This window comes from Engystomops pustulosus, chromosome 6 (genome assembly GCF_040894005.1).
Source record: "Engystomops pustulosus chromosome 6, aEngPut4.maternal, whole genome shotgun sequence".
Taxonomy (NCBI): Eukaryota; Metazoa; Chordata; class Amphibia; order Anura; family Leptodactylidae; genus Engystomops; species Engystomops pustulosus.
Genome location: NC_092416.1, coordinates 3,608,479 through 3,631,119, shown reverse-complemented (window position 1 = coordinate 3,631,119; position 22,641 = coordinate 3,608,479). Strand labels below are relative to the sequence as shown.

At 47.6% G+C, this 22,641-nt stretch overlaps 1 protein-coding gene across 1 annotated transcript in view; it reads right to left on the bottom strand.

The window, feature by feature from the left end:
* ERFL (ETS repressor factor like) overlaps positions 1-22,641 on the bottom strand; it is a 110,389-nt gene that overhangs the window by 18,923 nt on the left and 68,825 nt on the right. The gene's annotated exons all lie outside the window — the stretch shown is intronic.

Below are 22,641 nucleotides of genomic sequence, written 5' to 3'. Positions count from 1 at the left end.
GAGCTAAGCACATGAAGAAGACTAGAGAACTACAACCCCCAGGAGATCCCTGACCCTCAGCAAGTGCAGGCACAGAGGAACTAAGCGCATGAAGAAGACTAGAGAACTACTACCCCCAGGAGATCCCTGACCCTCAGCAAGTGCAGGCACAGAGGAGCTAAGCGCATGAAGAAGACTAGAGAACTACAACCCCCAGGAGATCCTGGACCCTCAACAAGTGCAGGAGGAGAGGAGCTAAGCACATGAAGAAGACTAGAGAACTACAATCCCCAGGAGATCCCTGACCCTCAGCAAGTGCAGGACCAGAGGAGCTAAGCACATGAAGAAGGCTACAGAACTACTACCCCCAGGAGATCCTGGACCCTCAACAATTGCAGGACCAGAGGAGCTAAGAACATGAAGAAGACTAGAGAACTACAACCCCCAGGAGATCCCTGACCCTCAGCAAGTGCAGGCACAGAGGAGCACATGAAGAAGACTAGAGAACTACAATCCCCAGGAGATCCCTGACCCTCAACAAGTGCAGGAGGAGAGGTAGTAAGAACTCGAAGACGACTAGAGAACTACAACCCCCAGGAGATCCCTAACCCTCAGCAAGTGCAGGACCAGAGGAGCTAAGCACATGAAGAAGGCTACAGAACTACTACCCCCAGGAGATCCTGGACCCTCAACAATTGCAGGACCAGAGGAGCTAAGAACATGAAGAAGACTAGAGAACTACAACCCCCAGGAGATCCCTGACCCTCAGCAAGTGCAGGCACAGAGGAGCTAAGCACATGAAGAAGACTAGAGAACTACAATCCCCAGGAGATCCCTGACCCTCAACAAGTGCAGGAGGAGAGGTAGTAAGAACTCGAAGACGACTAGAGAACTACAACCCCCAGGAGATCCCTAACCCTCAGCAAGTGCAGGACCAGAGGAGCTAAGCACATGAAGAAGGCTACAGAACTACTACCCCCAGGAGATCCTGGACCCTCAACAATTGCAGGACCAGAGGAGCTAAGAACATGAAGAAGACTAGAGAACTACAACCCCCAGGAGATCCCTGACCCTCAGCAAGTGCAGGCACAGAGGAGCACATGAAGAAGACTAGAGAACTACAATCCCCAGGAGATCCCTGACCCTCAACAAGTGCAGGAGGAGAGGTAGTAAGAACTCGAAGACGACTAGAGAACTACAACCCCCAGGAGATCCCTAACCCTCAGCAAGTGCAGGAACAGAGGAGCTAAGCACATGAAGAAGACTAGAGAACTACTACCCCCAGGAGATCCTGGACCCTCAACAAGTGCAGGCACAGAGGAGCTAAGAACATGAACAAGACTAGAGCACTACTACCCCCAGGAGATCCTGGACCTTCAACAAGTGTAAGAACAGATGAGCCAAGAACATGAAGTAGACAAGGAGATAATTCCACCAAGGAAATCCCGAACCCCCAACAATTGCAAAAGTAGAGGAGCTACGAACATGAAGACGACTACTACCCCCAGGAGATCTTGGACCTTTTACAAGTACAAGAGCAAAGTAGCTAAGGACACGAAGAAGTCAAAAAACCGACTCTCCTAAGTAGATCTTGGACCCTCAAGAAGTGAAAGAGCAGAGAAGCGAAGAACATAAAGGAGAAGATACAGGAGATCCGAACCTTCAACAAGTGCAAGAGAGGAGGAGCTATAAATCTGAAGAAAACTACTACCCCCGACATCCTGGACCATCCACAAGTGCAGGAGCAGAAAAACTAAGATCATAAGAGACATTAGACAAGAAGATCATGAGGCCACAACAAGTGCAAGAGCAGAGGAGCTAAGAACATGAAGAATACAAGAAGACTACTACCCCCAGCAGATCGTGAACCCTTAACATGTGCAAGAGCAGAGGAGCTAAGAACATGAAGAATACAAGAAGACTACAACCCCCAGCAGATCGTGAACCCTTAACAAGTGCAAGAGCAGAGGAGCTAAGAACATGAAGAATACAAGAAGACTACTGCCCCCAGCAGATCGTGAACCCTCAACATGTGCAAGAGCAGAGGAGCTAAGAACATGAAGAATACAAGAAGACTACAACCCCCAGCAGATCGTGAACCCTTAACAAGTGCACGAGCAGAGGAGCTAAGAACATGAAGAATACAAGAAGACTACTGCCCCCAGCAGATCGTGAACCCTCAACATGTGCAAGAGCAGAGGAGCTAAGAACATGAAGAATACAAGAAGACTACTACCCCCAGCAGATCGTGAACCCTCAACATGTGCAATAGCAGAGGAGCTAAGAACATGAAGAATACAAGAAGACTACTACCCCCAGCAGATCGTGAACCCTCAACATGTGCAAGAGCAGAGGAGCTAAGAACATGAAGAATACAAGAAGACTACTACCCCCAGCAGATCGTGAACCCTCAACATGTGCAAGAGCAGAGGAGCTAAGAACATGAAGAATACAAGAAGACTACTACCCCCAGCAAATCGTGAACCCTTAACAAGTCGAAAAGCAGAGGAGCTAAGAACATGAAGAATACAAGAAGACTACTACCCCCAGCAGACCGTGAACCCTTAACAAGTGCAAGAGCAGAGGAGCTAAGAACATGAAAAATACAAGAAGACTACTACCCCCAGCAGATCGCGAACCCTTAACAAGTGCAAGAGCAGAGGAGCTAAGAACATGAAGAATACAAGAAGACTACTACCCCCAGCAGACCGTGAACCCTTAACAAGTGCAAGAGCAGAGGAGCTAAGAACATGAAGAATACAAGAAGACTACTACCCCCAGCAGATCGTGAACCCTTAACAAGTGCAAGAGTAGAGGAGCTAAGTACAAAAAGACTTAAAGACAATTACACAAAAAGTTTCTGGACACTCAATAAGTACAAAAGCAGATGAGCTAAGAACCTGAGGAATATAAGAAGACTACTACCCCCAGCAGATTCAGGACCATGAACAAGTGCAAGGGCAGATGAGCTAATAACATGAAGAAGGAAGCAAGAGGTCCCCCATAAATGTCCACAGTGCACAGTACATGAGACTTCTCTGATCCCCCTCCTCTGTGAGCCCCCCTCCTCTCTGAGCCCCCGCCTCTATGAGCCCCCTGTTCTATGAGACCCCTCCTCTGTGAGACCCCTCCTCTGTCAGCCCCATCCTCAGTGAGACCCCTCCTCTACGAGCCCCAGCCTCTATGAGACCCCTCCTCTGTGAGCCTCCTCTGTGACCCCCCTCCTCTATGAGCCCCCTGTTCTATGAGCCCCCCTCCTCTGTCAGCCCCCCTCCTCTGTCAGCCCCATCCTCAGTGAGCCTCCTCTTTTAGTTCCCTCCTCTGTGAGCCCCCCTCCTCTGTGAGCCCCCTCCCTCTTTGAGCCCCCTCCTCTGTGAGCCCCCCTCCTCTGTGAGCCCCCTCCTTTGAGCCCCCCCTCTCTGAGCCCCCTCCCTCTCTGAGCCCCCCTCCTCTGTGACCCCCCTCCTGTGAGCCCCCCTCCTCTCTGAGCCCCCCTCCTCTCTGAGCCCCCTCCCTCTGTGAGCCCCCTCCCTCTGTGAGCCCCCCTTCTCTGTGAGCCCCCTCCTCTGTGAGCCCCCTCCTCTCTGAGCCCTCTCCACTATGAGCCCCCTGTTCTATGAGACCCCTCCTCTCTGAGCCCCCGCCTCTATGAGCCCCCTGTTCTATGAGACCCCTCCTCTGTGAGACCCCTCCTCTGTCAGCCCCATCCTCAGTGAGACCCCTCCTCTACGAGCCCCAGCCTCTATGAGACCCCTCCTCTGTGAGCCTCCTCTGTGACCCCCCTCCTCTATGAGCCCCCTGTTCTATGAGCCCCCCTCCTCTGTCAGCCCCCCTCCTCTGTCAGCCCCATCCTCAGTGAGCCTCCTCTTTTAGTTCCCTCCTCTGTGAGCCCCCCTCCTCTGTGAGCCCCCTCCCTCTTTGAGCCCCCTCCTCTGTGAGCCCCCTCCTTTGAGCCCCCCCTCTCTGAGCCCCCTCCCTCTCTGAGCCCCCCTCCTCTGTGACCCCCCCTCCTGTGAGCCCCCCTCCTCTCTGAGCCCCCTCCCTCTGTGAGCCCCCTCCCTCTGTGAGCCCCCTCCCTCTTTGAGCCCCCCTCCTCTCTGAGCCCCCCTCCTCTCTGAGCCCCCTCCCTCTCTGAGCCCCCTCCCTCTGTGAGCCCCCATTCTTCTCGGAGCCCCCTCCTCTCTGAGCCCCCCTCCTCTCGGAGCCCCCATTCTTCTCGGAGCCCCCTCCTCTGTGAGCCCCCTCCCTCTGTGAGCCCCCCTCCTCTCTGAGCCCCCTCCCTCTGTGAGCCCCCCTCCTCTGTGAGCCCCCATTCTTCTCGGAGCCCCCTCCTCTGTGAGCCCCCTCCCTCTGTGAGCCCCCCTCCTCTCTGAGCCCCCTCCCTCTGTGAGCCCCCCTCCTCTCGGAGCCCCCATTCTTCTCAGAGCCCCCTCCTCTGTGAGCCCCCTCCCTCTGTGAGCCCCCCTCCTCTCTGAGCCCCCTCCCTCTGTGAGCCCCCTCCCTCTGTGAGCCCCCCTCCTCTGTGACCCCCCCTCCTGTGAGCCCCCCTCCTCTCTGAGCCCCCTCCCTCTGTGAGCCCCCCTCCTCTCTGAGCCCCCTCCCTCTGTGAGCCCCCCTCCTCTCTGAGCCCCCTCCCTCTGTGAGCCCCCCTCCTCTCTGAGCCCCCTCCCTCTGTGAGCCCCCCTCCTCTCTGAGCCCCCCTCCTCTCTGAGCCCCCTCCTCTCTGAGCCCCCTCCCTCTGTGAGCCCCCCTCCTCTCTGAGCCCCCTCCCTCTGTGAGCCCCCCTCCTCTCTGAGCCCCCCTCCTCTCTGAGCCCCCTCCTCTCTGAGCCCCCTCCCTCTGTGAGCCCCCCTCCTCTGTGAGTCCCCATTCTTCTCGGAGCCCCCTCCTGCGCTTGATCTCTCCTCTAGTCCTGCTTTGCGCCCCCCGGCTGTATATAAGAGAAGTCAGAGCCGGATAATGATCAACCAAACAGCAGATGGGGAGCAGCGGAAAGTGGGGCCCGGGGCAGAGATTGTCTTCACGCCTCTTGTGTGACATGGAAGCTGCGGGTGTAATGGGGGGAGTAAGACCCTCATCTCCTTCCAGAGGAAACTACAGGAAACATTATACAGCAACAGAACAACACAACACAACATAACACACCTCTATAATATCTATCTATCTATCTCCTATCTATCTATCTATCTATCTATCTATCTATCTATCTATCTCCTATCTATCTATCTATCTATCTATCTCCTATCTATCTATCTATCTCCTATCTATCTATCTATCTATCTATCTATCTATCTATCTATCTCCTATCTATCTATCTCCTATCTATCTATCTCCTATCTATCTATCTATCTATCTATCTCCTATCTATCTATCTCCTATCTATCTATCTCCTATCTATCTCCTATCTATCTATCTATCTATCTATCTATCTATCTATCTATCTATCTATCTCCTATCTATCTATCTATATATCTATCTATCTATCTATCTATCTCCTATCTATCTATCTATCTCCTATCTATCTATCTATCTATCTATCTATCTATCTATCTATCTATCTCCTATCTATCTATATATCTATCTATCTCCTATCCATCTCCTATCTATGTATCTATCTATCTCCTATCTATCTATCTATCTATATATCTATCTCCTATCTATCTATCTATATATCTATCTATCTCCTATCCATCTCCTATCTATCTATCTATCTATCTCCTATCTATCTATCTATATATCTATCTATCTCCTATCTATCTATCTATCTCCTATCTATCTATCTATGTATCTATCTATGTATCTATCTATCTATCTATCTATCTATCTATCTATCTCCTATCTATCTATCTATCTCCTATCTATCTATCTCCTATCTATCTATCTATCTCCTATCTATCTATCTCCTATCTCCTATCTATCTATCTATCTATCTATCTATCTATCTATCTATCTATCTCCTATCTATCTATCTATCTATCTATCTATCTATCTATCTATCTATCCCCTATCTATCTCCTATCTATCTATCTATCTATCTATCTCCTATCTATCTCCTATCTATCTATCTCTCTCCTATCTATCTCCTATCTATCTATCTATCTATCTATCTATCTATCTATCTCCTATCTATCTCCTATCTATCTATCTCCTATCTATCTATCTATCTATCTATCATTTATCTATGTATCTATGTATCTATCTATCTATCTCCTATCTATCTATCTATCTATCTATCTATCTCCTATCTATCTATCTATCTATCTATCTATCTATCTATCTATCCCCTATCTATCTCCTATCTATCTATCTATCTATCTATCTATCTATCTATCTATCTATCTATCTATCTATCTATCTCCTATCTATCTCCTATCTATCTATCTCTCTCCTATCTATCTCCTATCTATCTATCTATCTATCTATCTCCTATCTATCTATCTATCTATCATTTATCTATCTCCTATCTATCTATCTATCTATCTCCTATCTATCTATCTATCTATCTATCCCCTATCTATCTATCTCCTATCTATCTATCTATCTATCTATCTATCTATCTATCTATCTATCTATCTATCTATCTATCTATCTCCTATCTATCTATCTATCTATCTATCTCCTATCTATCTATCTATCTATCTATCTATCTCCTATCTATCTATCTCCTATCTATCTATCTCCTATCTATCTATCTATCTCCCATCTATCTATCTCCTATCTATCTCCTATCTATCTATCTCCTATCTATCTATCTATCTATCTATCTATCTATCTCCTATCTATCTATCTATCTATCTATCTATCTATCTCCTATCTATCTCCTATCTATCTATCTATCTATCTATCTCCTATCTATCTATCTATCTATCTATCTATCTCCTATCTATGTATCTATCTATCTCCTATCTATGTATCTATCTATCTCCTATCTATGTATCTATCTATCTCCTATCTATGTATCTATCTATCTCCTATCTATCTCCTATCTATCTATGTATCTATCTATCTATCTCCTATCTATGTATCTATCTATGTATCTATCTATCTCCTATCTATGTATCTATCTATCTCCTATCTATCTCCTATCTATCTATCTATCTATCTATCTATCTCCTATCTATCTATCTATCTATCTATCTATCTCCTATCTATGTATCTATCTATCTCCTATCTATGTATCTATCTATCTCCTATCTATGTATCTATCTATCTCCTATCTATGTATCTATCTATCTCCTATCTATCTCCTATCTATCTATGTATCTATCTATCTATCTCCTATCTATGTATCTATCTATGTATCTATCTATCTCCTATCTATGTATCTATCTATCTCCTATCTATCTCCTATCTATCTATGTATCTATCTATCTATCTATCTCCTATCTATGTATCTATCTATGTATCTATCTATCTCCTATCTATGTATCTATCTATCTATCTATCTATCTATCTCCTATCTATGTATCTATCTATCTCCTATCTATCTATCTCCTATCTATCTATCTATCTATCTATCTATCTATCTATCTATCTATCTCCTATCTATGTATCTATCTATCTCCTATCTATCTATCTCCTATCTATCTATGTATCTATCTATCTATCTATCTCCTATCTATGTATCTATCTATGTATCTATCTATCTCCTATCTATGTATCTATCTATCTATCTATCTATCTCCTATCTATCTCTCTATCTCCATATATTTATATAGTTACAGTATCTTCTCTCTACATTGGGGGGGGGGGGGGTGTTGTGGTTCTCGGTTTTATCTTCATTACTTTCTGTTTGTTTCTCACTTTCAATTGACAGAGAGGAACTGGAAGTAGAAGAGAAGAGACCGAGGAAGAGACTGCTGAGAGACAGACAGGAGGAGAAGAGACTGCTGAGAGACAGACAGGAGGAGAAGAGACTGCTGAGAGACAGACAGGAGGAGAAGAGACTGCTGAGAGACAGACAGGAGGAGAAGAGACTGCTGAGAGACAGACAGGAGGAGAAGAGACTGCTGAGAGACAGACAGGAGGAGAGGAGACTGCTGAGAGACAGACAGGAGGAGAAGAGACTGCTGAGAGAGACAGGAGGAGAAGAGACTGCTGAGAGACAGACAGGAGGAGAAGAGACTGCTGAGAGACAGACAGGAGGAGAAGAGACTGCTGAGAGAGACAGGAGGAGAAGAGACTGCTGAGAGACAGACAGGAGGTGAAGAGACTGCTGAGAGACTGAGACAGACAGGAGGAGAAGAGACTGCTGAGAGACTGAGACAGACAGGAGGAGAAGAGACTGCTGAAAGATAAAGAGCGGCAGAAGACTAGTGACAGAGATAGATAGAGAGTGACAGGGAAAGAGACAGATAAAAAAGAGAGATCCTAGAAGAGAGCTCCCTGATGGAGAGGAGATCCCCTGCCGCAGCTCTCTGTGGTCCCTGTGCACATGAGTTGCGTTACTTATAAAGATGAAGCTGCTTTTTTATCTATTTAGGAAAGTTGCAACTAAGTAGCAACTGTGAGCGACACCCGGCGGAGCAGGACTCCTGCTGCTCGTACCTCCACTGCTCCGACCTGGAATGGCTGATAACAGGAAGCAATAGCTTGTTTTACACAGAGCAGGGAGTAAGCAGAGGACCTGGAGTCCTTGCCCCATTCAGTCCATTTATACACGTAATATACATGCTATAGGATGAGGGCCCTGTCCAAGGTGCTGAAGTGCAGAGACCCACATAACAGAAGTGGATCAGTGCCAGAACATTGCATGGGATCAGTGCAAGGACCATCCATGGGATCAGTGCTAGGACCATCCATGGGATCAGTGCTAGGATCATCCATGGGATCAGTGCTAGGACCATCCATGGGATCAGTGCTAGGATCATCCATGGGATCAGTGCTAGGACCATCCATGGGATCAGTGCTAGGACCATCCATGGGATCAGTGCTAGGACCATCCATGGGATCAGTGCTAGGATCATCCATGGGATCAGTGCTAGGATCATCCATGGGATCAGTGCTAGGACCATCCATGGGATCAGTGCTAGGATCATCCATGGGATCAGTGCTAGGACCATCCATGGGATCAGTGCTAGGACCATCCATGGGATCAGTACAAGGACCATCCATGGGATCAGTGCTAGGATCATCCATGGGATCAGTGCTAGGACCATCCATGGGATCAGTGCTAGGATCATCCATGGGATCAGTGCTAGGACCATCCATGGGATCAGTGCTAGGACCATCCATGGGATCAGTACAAGGACCATCCATGGGATCAGTACAAGGATCAGTGCTAGGACCATCCATGGGATCAGTGCTAGGACCATCCATGGGATCAGTGCTAGGATCATCCATGGGATCAGTGCTAGGATCATCCATGGGATCAGTGCTAGGACCATCCATGGGATCAGTGCTAGGACCATCCATGGGATCAGTGCTAGGACCATCCATGGGATCAGTGCTAGGACCATCCATGGGATCAGTGCTAGGACCATCCATGGGATCAGTGCTAGGACCATCCATGGGATCAGTGCTAGGACCATCCATGGGATCAGTGCTAGGACCATCCATGGGATCAGTGCTAGGACCATCCATGGGATCAGTGCTAGGACCATCCATGGGATCAGTACAAGGACCATCCATGGGATCAGTAATAGGTCCATTCATGGGATCAGTGCTAGGACCATCCATGGGATCAGTGCTAGGACCATCCATGGGATCAGTGCTAGGATCATCCATGGGATCAGTGCTAGGACCATCCATGGGATCAGTGCTAGGATCATCCATGGGATCAGTGCTAGGATCATCCATGGGATCAGTGCTAGGATCATCCATGGGATCAGTGCTAGGACCATCCATGGGATCAGTACAAGGACCATCCATGGGATCAGTACAAGGATCAGTGCTAGGATCATCCATGGGATCAGTGCTAGGACCATCCATGGGATCAGTGCTAGGACCATCCATGGGATCAGTGCTAGGACCATCCATGGGATCAGTGCTAGGACCATCCATGGGATCAGTGCTAGGATCATCCATGGGATCAGTGCTAGGACCATCCATGGGATCAGTACCAATACTATCCATGGGATCAGTGCTAGGACCATCCATGGGATCAGTACCAATACTATCCATGGGATCAGTGCTAGGACCATCCATGGGATCAGTGCTAGGACCATCCATGGGATCAGTGCTAGGACCATCCATGGGATCAGTGCTAGGACCATCCATGGGATCAGTGCAAGGACCATCCATGGGATCAGTGCTAGGACCATCCATGGGATCAGTGCTAGGATCATCCATGGGATCAGTGCTAGGACCATCCATGGGATCAGTGCTAGGACCATCCATGGGATCAGTACAAGGACCATCCATGGGATCAGTGCTAGGATCATCCATGGGATCAGTGCTAGGACCATCCATGGGATCAGTGCTAGGATCATCCATGGGATCAGTGCTAGGATCATCCATGGGATCAGTGCTAGGACCATCCATGGGATCAGTGCTAGGACCATCCATGGGATCAGTGTTGGGATCGCCAGTGAGATTAATGTTTGGATCAGTAATAGGACCATGAATTGGATCAGTTTCTCAATGGTAGGAGGGATGAAGTCTGCACATTGTATAATGATGGGGGGCAGAGAGAACTCCGGGGAACATGGACCTGACACAGGATCAATATGCCTTTGCTTGTTTAATATGATTCTAAATAAAAACCTCCAGTTCCTGGAAGATCAAGAGAAAGTCCATGTGTGTGCAGCCACGGCCATAGCTGTAGGGGGCGCTGTGTCACTATAGCCCCAGTACCAAAGGGTCGCACATGCCATAAGAATTGCACATGTGGAATGGTTAGATTTTTGGGTTCGTGGCTCAGAAACTTCACTTTCAGCTGCTGGATCTATCGCATCATCTGTGCGACTACAACCCCCAGTATGGGAGCGGCGCGGATGAGGAGCCACAGGTTGTGGAGCAGAAATCTACAAAACCAACAGAAGGCAGAGACTTGGAAGAAGAGTGCGACCCTGCAGCGGTACCGCAACATCCAATATCAACATGTGCGGCGCTGCCAGGGGAGCAGAGTCCTCCCGACTACACGATGGATGCAGAGGAAGCGGCCCAGATGCGCTGCCGGCTCCCCCCTCCTCTCCGCAGACTCTTTCTTTTCTTAGTAATGTTTCGTTTGATTTCGGAGGTAATGCATTTTTTAGAAATCAAAGCCGATTCCAGAGATCCCCTCTCGGGCCCCAGGACGCTCTGCCCAGATGAGAGACACCAATCATTTCCTTGTTAGTTTTGATTTTAGTTACAAGAGCTTTCAACTTGCTCAAATCTCCTGGAGAAATGTTATAACAAGCAGCTGAGGGAATAGCCCCACACCCTGCTCCAGCGCCGCACGCCCTCCCCTCCGTGTTGCCCCCCCCCCCCTCCTCCTTCTCTTCTTCTCCTTCTTTTTCTTCTTCTTCTTTGCATTTATTTAAACAGAATCCACATCATGAACAAACACAGAAAACCAACACGGAGCGGCGCCCTCCTGCAACACTGTCCTCGTGCACACGGTGCGGCTCCGTATAGAGACACACAAGCCAAATCAATGTGGTAAATTATTCATCGTCATTAATTATCGATTTATATATCCGACGGCAGCGTTTGGAAGAGTTGAAAGGAGGGAAGTGGTTTTTTTTCTAGTCATAACCTCATTGTTTTATAACCCCCGGCAAAGCTACAAATCCACAGCCCCCCCTCATCCACAGAAGCCCCCCTCCCATACAGCAGCCCCCCCTCCCATACAGCAGCCCCCCCCCCCTCATCCACAGAAGCCCCACCCCCTCATCCACAGAAGCCCCCCCTCCCATACAGCAGCCCCCCCTCCCATACAGCCCCCCCCCCCACCCAACAAGAAGCTGCGTGTTACAATAAACCCGACTTAATCAATGGGGATCAATGACAGGATCTTAACTAACAACTACAGAGAAGCTTTCATGTCAAATCCCAGATCAAATGTCACACAACTACCTTCTAATAGGGGAGGGGACAGGGGCAAGAGGGCAACTGCTCATTACACCACCGGGGCAACGAAAGATAGAAGAAAAAGAAAATAAATGTAAGAGAGAGATAGAATAGAGGGTAAAGTAAGGAAGAAAGAAAGGAAAAAAAGAAAAAGTAAGGAAGAAAGAAAGAAAGAAAGAAAGAAAGAAAAAGTAAGGGAGGAAGGAAGGAAGGAAGGAAGAAAGAAAGAAAGGAAGGAAGGAAGGAAGTGAAAGAAAGGAAGGAAGAAAGTGAAAGAAAGGAAGGAAGAAAGTGAAAGAAAGGAAGAAAAAGAAAGAAAGGAAGAAAGTGAAAGAAAGGAGGAAAGTGAAAGAAAGGAGGAAAGTGAAAGAAAGGAGGAAAGTGAAAGAAAGGAGGAAAGTGAAAGAAAGGAAGAAAGTGAAAGAAAGGAAGAAAGAAAGTGAAAGAAAGGAAGAAAGAAAGTGAAAGAAAGGAAGAAAAAGAAAGAAAGAAAGGAAGAAAGAAAGAAAGAAAGAAAGGAAGAAAGTGAAAGAAAGGAAGAAAAAGAAAGAAAGGAAGAAAGTGAAAGAAAGGAAGAAAGTGAAAGAAAGGAAGAAAGAAAGTGAAAGAAAGGAAGAAAAAGCAAGAAAGAAAGGAAGAAAAAGAAAGAAAGAAAGGAAGAAAGAAAGAAAGAAAGGAAGAAAGTGAAAGAAAGGAAGGAAGAAAGTGAAAGAAAGGAAGAAAAAGAAAGAAAGGAAGAAAGTGAAAGAAAGGAAGAAAGTGAAAGAAAGGAAGAAACAAAGTGAAAGAAAGGAAGAAAAAGAAAGAAAGAAAGGAAGAAAGAAAGAAAGAAAGAAAGGAAGAAAGTGAAAGAAAGGAAGGAAGAAAGTGAAAGAAAGGAAGGAAGAAAGTGAAAGAAAGGAAGAAAAAGAAAGAAAGGAAGAAAGTGAAAGAAAGGAGGAAAGTGAAAGAAAGGAGGAAAGAAAGTGAAAGAAAGGAAGAAAAAGCAAGAAAGAAAGGAAGAAAAAGAAAGACAGAAAGGAAGAAAAAGCAAGAAAGGAAGTGAAAGAAAGGAAGAAAAAAGAAAAAGAAAGAAAGGAAGAAAGTGAAAGAAAGGAAGAAAGTGAAAGAAAGGAAGAAAAAGAAAGAAAGGAAGAAGGAAAGAAGGAATAATAAAAAGAAAGGAAATTGATGTCAAAATGAAAGAAATAATAGAAGGGAAGATAGAAAGAATTAAAAGGGAAGAAATAAAGAAGTGAATACACAAGATACAAGGACATTAAGGAAGAAAGTGAAGGAATGAAGGAGGTGAGAAGGAATAAGAAGAAGGATGGAAAGAATGGAAGAAAGAAGGAAATCAGTAGAAAACAAAAATATGATGAACCAATAGATGTAAAAAGGAAAATCTATAAAGTATTTGTAATAGAAAGAATCCAGGGAAATAGAAGGAGCAATCTCCATGAGTCGTAGCCATCGGGGGTCATTCATCTGGTTCCCTTCTCTCAGCTCCTTTCGCGCCTTTTGTTCGGTTATTTTTGCACCTCGCCTTTCCTGCGCACGGCCAGGACTGATGGTGATTGCACAATTATTTGCACCCATAAAGCGCAAATCAATGTTATATGAGACGCAAACATCTGGAGAAATACAAAGATAAATGAGGAAAAGCAGGAAACTGCGACACGGAGAAATCCAGCAATAACACAATGCACTCAGAGCGTCACTAAAATATAACACAAAACGGCGCATCAGACTGAGATAAATGACCCCCATAATGTAATGAGTGCAGGAAAGAAAGACAGGAAGGAAAAGGGAGACAAATAGATAGGAAATAGATAGATAGGAGATAGATAGATAGATAGATAGATAGGAGATAGATAGATATAGATAGATAGATAGGAGATAGATAGATAGATAGATAGATAGATAGATAGATAGATAGGAGATAGATAGATAGGAGATAGATAGATATAGATAGATAGATAGGAGATAGATAGATAGATAGATAGATAGATAGGAGATAGATAGGAGATAGATAGATAGGAGATAGATAGATAGATAGGGAGATAGATAGATAGGAGATAGATAGATTGATAGATAGATAGATTGATAGATAGATAGATAGATAGATAGATAGATAGGAGATAGATAGGAGATAGATAGATAGATAGATAGGAGATAGATAGATAGGAGATAGATAGGAGATAGATAGATAGGAGATAGATAGATAGGAGATAGACAGATAGATAGGAGATAGATAGATAGATAGATAGATAGGAGATAGATAGATAGATAGATAGGAGATAGATAGATAGGAGATAGATAGGAGATAGATAGATAGATAGATAGATAGATAGATAGATAGATAGGAGATAGATAGATAGATAGGAGATAGATAGATAGATAGATAGATAGATAGGAGATAGATAGATAGGAGATAGATAGATAGATAGATAGATAGATAGGAGATAGATAGGAGATAGATAGGAGATAGATAGATAGATAGATAGATAGATAGATAGATAGATAGATAGGAGATAGATAGATAGATAGATAGATACATAGATAGGAGATAGATAGGAGATAGATAGATAGATAGATAGATAGATAGATAGATAGATAGATAGATAGATAGGAGATAGGAGATAGGAGATAGGAGATAGATAGATAGGAGATAGATAGATAGATAGATAGATAGGAGATAGATAGATAGATAGGAGATAGATAGATAGATAGGAGATAGATAGATAGATAGATAGATACATAGATAGGAGATAGATAGGAGATAGATAGATAGATAGATAGATAGATAGATAGATAGATAGGAGATAGGAGATAGGAGATAGGAGATAGATAGATAGGAGATAGATAGATAGATAGATAGATAGATAGGAGATAGATAGATAGATAGATAGATAGATAGGAGATAGATAGATAGATAGATAGATAGGAGATAGGAGATAGATAGATAGATAGGAGATAGATAGATAGGAGATAGATAGATAGAGGTTTGGAGCCTCCTCCTCTCCGGCAGTGCGGGGGTTACCTGTGTCGGGTGATGATTATGATGCAGCGGAGAGAAAAGTGTCTGAAAACTCAATATTTTGCCCAAAGTCTTTGAAGACCGACATAAAACGGTTCCCCCTCGCACCGATCTGATCGGATCGATACTTCCCTCGTTCGCTGGTTTGAAGATCTGTTGACTTTCTGAGGTGATGAAAATGTTTGGAAGATGCAAAAAAATCATTTCTTTAAGAAACGAAAATGATCTTATTTCTTTGTAACTTTACCCAAAGAGAGAAGGTGGGCGGCGCCGAAGCCTGTGCCAAGGGGGGCAGAGGGCAGAAGGGTGCGACCTGGAACAGAGACATCCCCCCCCCAGACTCTGAGATACCCCCAGAACCTACAGTCCCCGCCCCAGACCCTGAGACACCCCCAGAACCTACAGTCCCCCCCCAGACTCTGAGATACCCCCAGAGGATTCAGTCCTCCCCCAGACCCTGAGATACCCCCAGAGGATTCAGTCCCCCCCAGACCCTGAGATACCCCCAGAACCTACAGTCCCCCCCCAGACTCTGAGACACCCCCAGAACCTACAGTCCCCCCCCAGACTCTGAGACACCCCCAGAACCTACAGTCCCCCCCCAGACTCTGAGACACCCCCAGAACATACAGTACCCCCAAGAGAAGACCCTGAGACACCCCCAGAACATACAGTCCCCCCAAGAGAAGACTCTGAGATACCCCCAGAACCTACAGTCCCCCCCAGACTCTGAGATACCCCCAGAACCTACAGTCCCCCCCCAGACCCTGAGACACCCCCAGAACCTACAGTCCCCGCCCCAGACCCTGAGACACCCCCAGAACCTACAGTCCCCCCCCAGACTCTGAGATACCCCCAGAACCTACAGTCCCCCCCCAGACTCTGAGATACCCCCAGAACATACAGTCCCCCCAAGTGAAGACCCTGAGATACCCCCAGAACATACAGTCCCCCCAATAGAAGACCCTGAGATACCCCCAGAACATACAGTCCCCCCAATAGAAGACCCTGAGATACCCCCAGAACATACAGTCCCCCCAATAGAAGACCCTGAGATACCCCCAGAACATACAGTCCCCCCAATAGAAGACCCTGAGATACCCCCAGAACATACAGTCCCCCCAATAGAAGACCCTGAGATACCCCCAGAACTTACAGTCCCCTAAATAGAACACCCTGAGATACCCCCAGAACCTACAGTCCCCCAAAAGAAGACCCTGATACACCCCCAGAACCTACAGTCCCCCAGGAGAAGACCCTGAGATACCCCCAGAACCTACAGTCCCCCCAAGAAAAGACCCTGAGATACCCCCAGAACCTACAGTCCCCCAGGAGAAGACCCTGAGATACCCCCAGAACATACAGTCCCCCCAATAGAAGACCCTGAGATACCCCAGAACATACAGTCCCTCCGAGAGAAGACCCTGAGATACTCCCAGAAGATTAAGCCCCCCAAGTGAGGACGCTGAGATATCGCCATCAAATATAGAGAGATCCTATGACTGGAGTGAAGACCCTTAAGTATTGGTAGAAGATCCAGTAACCCCTAAGTGCAGAGCCTGGGCTACTCTAAGAGATCAAGTCACCCCAAAAGTAATCCATGAATGACCCCCATAATAGACCATAAAGAGTGGACACTGAGCTACTCTTCAAGTTCTGGTAAAATTATTCTGAGGGCATCAGGAGAAGACCCCGGACTACAACGAAGAGGCCCACAGGGTCCTAGAGGCCCTTTGGTGCAAACAGAAGACTTTGAGCATCTACAAGACCCTGAGTTACCTGCACAGAGGACCTAAAATACTGCAAAGGTGGACCTGTAGTCACCCCTGAGGGGTTCCCTGAATTACAGCTACAGTTAGCACCAAGAGGAGAAACATTGTAAAAAGTCCTTGACAAATGAAAGGATTAACCCAAGAGTTACTGCAAGACCATGGGCCGCAGAAGAGAAGACCTTCACCCGCAACAAGAGCAAATCTGGGTCCTGAAGACCTCACAAGACATTTCACTAGAATATTCTATGAGGACCTCACGTTTCCAGAAGACCTGGACCTGCCTCAGAAGAGTGGACCTCACATTTCCAGAAGACCTGGACCTGCCGCAGAAGAGTGGACCTCACAACTCCAGAAGACCTGGACCTGCCTCAGAAGAGTGGACCTCACATTTCCAGAAGACCTGGACCTGCCGCAGAAGAGTGGACCTCACATTTCCAGAAGACCTGGACCTGCCTCAGCAGAGTGGACCTCACAATTCCAGAAGACCTGGACCCTGCCTCAGAAGAGTGGACCTCACAATTCCAGAAGACCTGGACCCTGCCTCAGAAGAGTGGACCTCACATTTCCAGAAGACCTGGACCTGCCTCAGAAGAGTGGACCTCACATTTCTAGAAGACCTGGACCTGCCTCAGAAGAGTGGACCTCACGTTTCCAGAAGACCGGGACCGGCTTCAGAAGAGTGGACCTCATGTTTCCAGAAGACCTGGACCTGCCTCAGAAGAGTGGACCTCACGTTTCTAGAAGACCTGGACCTGCCTCAGAAGAGTGGACCTCACAATTCCAGAAGACCGGGACCGGCCTCAGAAGACTGGACCTCACGTTTCCAGAAGACCTGGACCTGCTTCAGAAGAGTGGACCTCACGTTTCCAGAAGACCTGGACCTGCCTCAGAAGAGTGGACCTCACAACTCCAGAAGACCTGGACCTGCCTCAGAAGAGTGGACCTCACAATTCCAGAAGACCTGGACCTGCCTCAGAAGAGTGGACCTCACAACTACAGAAGACCTGGACCTGCCTCAGAAGAGTGGACCTCACAATTGCAGAAGACCTGGACCTGCCTCAGCAGAGTGGACCTCACGTTTCCAGAAGACCTGGACCTGCCTCAGAAGAGTGGACCTCACGTTTCTAGAAGACCTGGACCTGCCTCAGAAGAGTGGACCTCACGTTTCTAGAAGACCTGGACCCTGCCTCAGAAGAGTGGACCTCACAATTCCAGAAGACCTGGACCTGCCTCAGAAGAGTGGACCTCACATTTCCAGAAGACCTGGACCTGCCTCAGAAGAGTGGACCTCACAACTCCAGAAGACCTGGACCTGCCTCAGAAGAGTGGACCTCACAACTCCAGAAGACCTGGACCTGCCTCAGAAGAGTGGACCTCACGTTTCTAGAAGACCTGGACCTGCCTCAGAAGAGTGGACCTCACAATTCCAGAAGACCTGGACCTGCCTCAGAAGAGTGGACCTCACGTTTCTAGAAGACCTGGACCTGCCTCATAAGAGTGGACCTCACGTTTCTAGAAGACCTGGACCTGCCTCAGAAGAGTGGACCTCACAATTCCAGAAGACCTGGACCTGCCTCAGAAGAGTGGACCTCACAACTCCAGAAGACCTGGACCTGCCTCAGAAGAGTGGACCTCACAATTCCAGAAGACCTGGACCTGCCTCAGAAGAGTGGACCTCACAACTCCAGAAGACCTGGACCTGCCTCAGAAGAGTGGACCTCACAATTGCAGAAGACCTGGACCTGCCTCAGCAGAGTGGACCTCACGTTTCCAGAAGACCTGGACCTGCCTCAGAAGAGTGGACCTCACGTTTCTAGAAGACCTGGACCTGCCTCAGAAGAGTGGACCTCACGTTTCTAGAAGACCTGGACCCTGCCTCAGAAGAGTGGACCTCACAATTCCAGAAGACCTGGACCTGCCTCAGAAGAGTGGACCTCACATTTCCAGAAGACCTGGACCTGCCTCAGAAGAGTGGACCTCACAACTCCAGAAGACCTGGACCTGCCTCAGAAGAGTGGACCTCACAACTCCAGAAGACCTGGACCTGCCTCAGAAGAGTGGACCTCACGTTTCTAGAAGACCTGGACCTGCCTCAGAAGAGTGGACCTCACAATTCCAGAAGACCTGGACCTGCCTCAGAAGAGTGGACCTCACGTTTCTAGAAGACCTGGACCTGCCTCATAAGAGTGGACCTCACGTTTCTAGAAGACCTGGACCTGCCTCAGAAGAGTGGACCTCACAACTCCAGAAGACCTGGACCTGCCTCATAAGAGTGGACCTCACGTTTCTAGAAGACCTGGACCTGCCTCAGAAGAGTGGACCTCACTTTCCTGTCTGGTCTGGACAATCTGGTTGCACAGATATCTCAGATCTGCGTTGGGTCTCTCAGAGGCGGTGGGGATAGATCTCCATAGACTTCAGTCCTGGTAATTGTCGTCTCCGATCGGATTGTAATGAGAATGGCGGGAAGAAGCGCACAACTTCTCATCTCCTCTTCATTTAAATCATCTTCAGATCTGGAATTAATATTGATTTTATTTCTTTCATTTTACATCTGTCCGAAGTCTGGAGATTATGGATTGGAAAGTGAGTAGCCGGGATTAGGCTTCCCCCGCACCTACAGGGCCCCCAACCTGCAGCCGGGGGGGGGGCCCATTGTCTGCCCATTAATAACCCCCCCCCCCCGGCCGCTGACAGCTGAATAATGACCGGTGGAGCCGCTTTATAAAGCTGCCAGAACCGGGACTGGCAGGACCCAGCAAAGTGCTTATTAATGAGGACATCGCTTTCCCATAAGTCACTGCTGCCTTAACCCTTCCCCTGCCAACCCCATTCACATCCCTCCCTCGTAATTATATTGTTCTCCATCCACATCGGACGTTAAAATCCACCTTGAAGCAGTCGTGGAGGGTTATAATATGTCGGTGGGATGTAGCAGAGCTGAATGGTTGTAGTGGGGGGTATAATGTGTCGGTGGGATGTAGCAGAGCTGAATGGTTGTAGTGGAGGGTTATAATGTGTCGGTGGGATGTAGCAGAGCTGAGTGGTTGTAGTGGGGGTGTATAATGTGTCGGTGGGATGTAGCAGAGCTGAGTGGTTGTAGTGGAGGCTTATAATGTGTCGGTGGGATGTAGCAGAGCTGAATGGTTGTAGTGGAGGGTTATAATGTGTCGGTGGGATGTAGCAGAGCTGAGTGGTTGTAGTGGAGGGTTATAATGTGTCGGTGGGATGTAGCAGAGCTGAGTGGTTGTAGTGGGGGGGGGTATAATGTGTCGGTGGGATGTAGCAGAGCTGAATGGTTGTAGTGGAGGGTTATAATGTGTCGGTGGGATGTAGCAGAGCTGAGTGGTTGTAGTGGAGGGTTATAATGTGTCGGTGGGATGTAGCAGAGCTGAGTGGTTGTAGTGGAGGGTTATAATGTGTCGGTGGGATGTAGCAGAGCTGAGTGGTTGTAGTGGAGGGTTATAATGTGTCGGTGGGATGTAGCAGAGCTGAGTGGTTGTAGTGGAGGGTTATAATGTGTCGGTGGGATGTAGCAGAGCTGAATGGTTGTAGTGGAGGGTTATAATGTGTCGGTGGGATGTAGCAGAGCTGAATGGTTGTAGTGGAGGGTTATAATGTGTCAGTGGGATGTAGCAGAGCTGAATGGTTGTAGTGGGGGGGTATAATGTGTCGGTGGGATGTAGCAGAGCTGAATGGTTGTAGTGGAGGGTTATAATGTGTCGGTGGGATGTAGCAGAGCTGAGTGGTTGTAGTGGAGGGTTATAATGTGTCGGTGGGATGTAGCAGAGCTGAGTGGTTGTAGTGGGGGGGGGTATAATGTGTCGGTGGGATGTAGCAGAGCTGAATGGTTGTAGTGGAGGGTTATAATGTGTCGGTGGGATGTAGCAGAGCTGAGTGGTTGTAGTGGAGGGTTATAATGTGTCGGTGGGATGTAGCAGAGCTGAATGGTTGTAGTGGGGGGGTATAATGTGTCGGTGGGATGTAGCAGAGCTGAGTGGTTGTAGTGGGGGGGTATAATGTGTCGGTGGGATGTAGCAGAGCTGAGTGGTTATAGTGGAGGGTTATAATGTGTCGGTGGGATGTAGCAGAGCTGAATGGTTGTAGTGGGGGGGTATAATGTGTCGGTGGGATGTAGCAGAGCTGAATGGTTGTAGTGGAGGGTTATAATGTGTCGGTGGGATGTAGCAGAGCTGAGTGGTTGTAGTGGAGGGTTATAATGTGTCGGTGGGATGTAGCAGAGCTGAATGGTTGTAGTGGAGGGTTATAATGTGTCGGTGGGATGTAGCAGAGCTGAATGGTTGTAGTGGAGGGTTATAATGTGTCGGTGGGATGTAGCAGAGCTGAGTGGTTGTAGTGGAGGGTTATAACGTGTCGGTGGGATGTAGCAGAGCTGAATGGTTGTAGTGGAGGGTTATAATGTGTCGGTGGGATGTAGCAGAGCTGAATGGTTGTAGTGGGGGGTATAATGTGTCGGTGGGATGTAGCAGAGCTGAGTGGTTGTAGTGGGGGGTATAATGTGTCGGTGGGATGTAGCAGAGCTGAGTGGTTGTAGTGGGAGGGTTATAATGTGTCGGTGGGATGTAGCAGGGCTGAGTGGTTGTAGTGGAGGGTTATAATGTGTCGGTGGGATGTAGCAGAGCTGAATGGTTGTAGTGGGGGGTATAATGTGTCGGTGGGATGTAGCAGAGCTGAATGGTTGTAGTGGAGGGTTATAATGTGTCGGTGGGATGTAGCAGAGCTGAGTGGTTGTAGTGGGGGGTATAATGTGTCGGTGGGATGTAGCAGAGCTGAGTGGTTGTAGTGGAGGGTTATAATGTGTCGGTGGGATGTAGCAGAGCTGAATGGTTGTAGTGGAGGGTTATAATGTGTCGGTGGGATGTAGCAGAGCTGAGTGGTTGTAGTGGAGGGTTATAATGTGTCGGTGGGATGTAGCAGAGCTGAAAGGTTGTAGTGGAGGGTTATAATGTGTCGGTGGGATGTAGCAGAGCTGAATGGTTGTAGTGGAGGGTTATAATGTGTCGGTGGGATGTAGCAGAGCTGAGTGGTTGTAGTGGAGGGTTATAATGTGTCGGTGGGATGTAGCAGAGCTGAAAGGTTGTAGTGGAGGGTTATAATGTGTCGGTGGGATGTAGCAGAGCTGAGTGGTTGTAGTGGGGGGTATAATGTGTCGGTGGGATGTAGCAGAGCTGAGTGGTTGTAGTGGGGGGTATAATGTGTCGGTGGGATGTAGCAGAGCTGAGTGGTTGTAGTGGGGGGTATAATGTGTCGGTGGGATGTAGCAGAGCTGAGTGGTTGTAGTGGAGGGTTATAACGTGTCGGTGGGATGTAGCAGAGCTGAATGGTTGTAGTGGAGGGTTATAATGTGTCGGTGGGATGTAGCAGAGCTGAATGGTTGTAGTGGGGGGTATAATGTGTCGGTGGGATGTAGCAGAGCTGAGTGGTTGTAGTGGGGGGTATAATGTGTCGGTGGGATGTAGCAGAGCTGAGTGGTTGTAGTGGGAGGGTTATAATGTGTCGGTGGGATGTAGCAGAGCTGAGTGGTTGTAGTGGAGGGTTATAATGTGTCGGTGGGATGTAGCAGAGCTGAATGGTTGTAGTGGAGGGTTATAATGTGTCGGTGGGATGTAGCAGAGCTGAATGGTTGTAGTGGGGGGTATAATGTGTCGGTGGGATGTAGCAGAGCTGAATGGTTGTAGTGGAGGGTTATAATGTGTCGGTGGGATGTAGCAGAGCTGAATGGTTGTAGTGGGGGTGTATAATGTGTCGGTGGGATGTAGCAGAGCTGAGTGGTTGTAGTGGAGGGTTATAATGTGTCGGTGGGATGTAGCAGAGCTGAATGGTTGTAGTGGAGGGTTATAATGTGTCGGTGGGATG